A 2763-nucleotide genomic window follows, 5' to 3' on the forward strand; every position below is an offset into this window, starting at 1 on the left:
AATCACTCTCATCAGCACACATTTTTCCACATCTCAAAGTTTTTGACCTTACTTTACCCCCTGACCGATGCCCTATTTTTCTTTTACTTTACAGTGAAACTCCTCATAAGACTTGTGTTGGACACACTCTAAGGTGACCCTCCCCCCAATAATCCCGCCATCTGATATTACTCTTGAACAGTCCTTCCCTGTGAATGTGGGCAGATGGGTGATTTGGTTCAAATCAACAATATATGGTAAAAGGTGATGGGATATCACTCCGTGATCACATTATATCATGTAAGACTCCATCTTGCTATCAAACTCACCTGAGAGACTCTCTCGGTGAAGAACTAAGAAAGGCCATGAGGCCCATAGGAATTTCTTGCCGAGAAGTTGAGGGCAGCTTCCAGGGCCTGAAGGCAGTCAACAGCCTGCCAGCAGCTGTGGCCCTCAGCCCTACAGCCACAAGGAAACGAGTTCTGCCAACAACCTGCGTGAACTCGGAAGTAGATTCTTCCCCGGCTGAACTTCCAGACAAGAACACAGGCCAGCCAATTCCGTGATTCTCGTGAGAAAACAAGTGTGTTTTCTTTTAAGTCACTCAGTTTGTGGTAATTTGGCTCTCTGGGCGCAGACCTAGTTTGCAGCGACATGGCTAAATACCCCTAGAAGGTTGGAATCATTGGTAACTACGGGACCCATTATGGTGCCTCCCTCAGGAAAATGGTGAAGAAGATTGAAGTAAGCCAGCACACCAAGTATACTTGCTCCTTCTGGGACAAAAGGGAGATGAAAACGTGAGCTGTGGGGATGTGGCATTGTGGTTCCTGCATGAAAACAGTAGCAAGTTGTGCCTGGACCCACAGCACCACTTCTGCTGTCACAGTAAAGTCTACCATCAGAAGACTGAAGGAGTTGAAAGACCAGTGGAAGCTCCACGGCTTGAAACGTTGCTAGCCTATAATAAATGGGTTAATTGATGTAATAAAAAATAATAAGGATAAATAAATTTGTGGTAATTTGTCATGCAGCTGTGTGCAGGGGTCCCCAAGACCACCCTCAGGCCTAATAATTTGCTAGAAGGACTCCTGTAATTCAGCAAAGCCACTATAATCATGGCTAGGGTGTATTACAGTTAAAGGATACAGATTAAAATTAGCAGTGGAAAAAGATGCATGAAGCAGAGTGCAGAAGAGATCCCGGTTTCCAGTTGCCCTCTTCCACTGGAGTCACGTGGACAGCATTTAATTCCCCAGCAACGATGTGTGACAACTCACACAGAGTATTGCCTGGGAAACTCATTCAAGGCTTGGTACCCAAGGTTTTTATTGGAGGTTCATTACATAGGCATGGCTGACTCCCTGGGTGTGTGACCTTCAATATCCAGCCCTACCAGAGAGCAAATACATACTATGTAGCCCATGGCCCCCACCATAAATCAAAATGTCAGCATAAACTCTCTGGCATGACCCACGGCTTCAGGTAAAACACTTAACAGGTAGGATGTTCAAAAGTACAAGTTATCTCTCTGGAGCCAGGCAAGGACCAGACCTTTCTTTGGAACATACAAGGTTTAGACAACCCAGACCTGCTGAGCTAATCCTTTACTGCACAGCAGTGATAGATAACTAGTAAAGGCTTTGTTACCTGGAAATAAGGTGCTACTGTAACAAATACCTAAAAATGTAGGAGTGGCTTTGGAACCAGGTAGTGAGCAGAGACTAAAAGAATTCTGACAAGCATCATAGAGAAATCCCAAAGTGCCCTAAACAGACTGCTGGTAGAAATTTGGACTTGGAGGATACTCCCAGTGACAGCTCAGAAGGAAACAAGGAACATGTTCTTAGAAAATGAAGTAACTGATGAATGGATAAAGATGTGGTTTATATATACAATGGAATACCACTTGGCAATGAGAGAGAATGAAATCCTGCCATTTGCAACAACGTGGATGGAACTGGAGGGTATTGGGCTAAGTGAAGTCAGTCAGAGAAAGACAGATATCATGTTTTCACTCATATGTGGGACTTGAGAAACTTAACAGAAGACCATGGGGGAAGGGAAGGGGAAAAAATAGTGTAAAACAGAGAGGGAGGCAAACCATAAGAGACACGTAAATACAGAGAACAAACTGAGGGTTGATGGGGGGGTGCAGGGGAGAGGGAAAAATGGGTGATGGGTATTGAGGAGGGCACTTGTTGGGATGAGCACTGGGTGTTGTATGTAAGCAATGAATCATGGGAATCTACCCCCAAAACCAAGAACACACTGTATACACTGTATGTTAGCTAACTTGACAATAAATTATATTTAAAAAAGAAAAGAAAATGAAGGAAGTGGATCCTTGTTACATAGTGGCAGAAAGCTTAGTTACATGGTCTCCTGCAGTTATGTGAAAAACGGAACTTGTAAATAATTAATTTGGTTAGATAACCAAGTTGGTCTAGATAGACTAGGAAATTTCCAAGCAAAGTACTAAAGGTGCCACCTGCTTTCTTCTTGCTGCTTATAGTACAATGTGAGAGGAAAGAGATAAGGGGGAAAAGTCTTACGTAAAAAGGAACCAGAACTGGATGACTTTTTAAATTCTTAGTCTTTCCAAATAGCAAATAACTACTAAATGATTCCCAAGCATTGTCAGGAAGGCATACCATGCAGAAAAAGCTGGGGGTGTGAACGTACAACCTGTCACTTGAATCTCAGAAAGAGCAAAAACGTCAGGATATTCGACCACACAAAGCGCCCCTTCAAGAGATGAAGGGCAAGTCTCAGATCCGCTCA

At 43.5% G+C, this 2763-nt stretch overlaps 1 pseudogene; it reads left to right on the forward strand.

Annotated features, from left to right (window-relative positions):
• Window positions 1-633: 633 nt before the first annotated feature.
• On the forward strand, window positions 634-939 carry LOC115502119 (annotated as a pseudogene).
• Window positions 940-2763: the final 1824 nt, after the last annotated feature.

This window comes from Lynx canadensis, chromosome E2 (genome assembly GCF_007474595.2).
Source record: "Lynx canadensis isolate LIC74 chromosome E2, mLynCan4.pri.v2, whole genome shotgun sequence".
Taxonomy (NCBI): Eukaryota; Metazoa; Chordata; class Mammalia; order Carnivora; family Felidae; genus Lynx; species Lynx canadensis.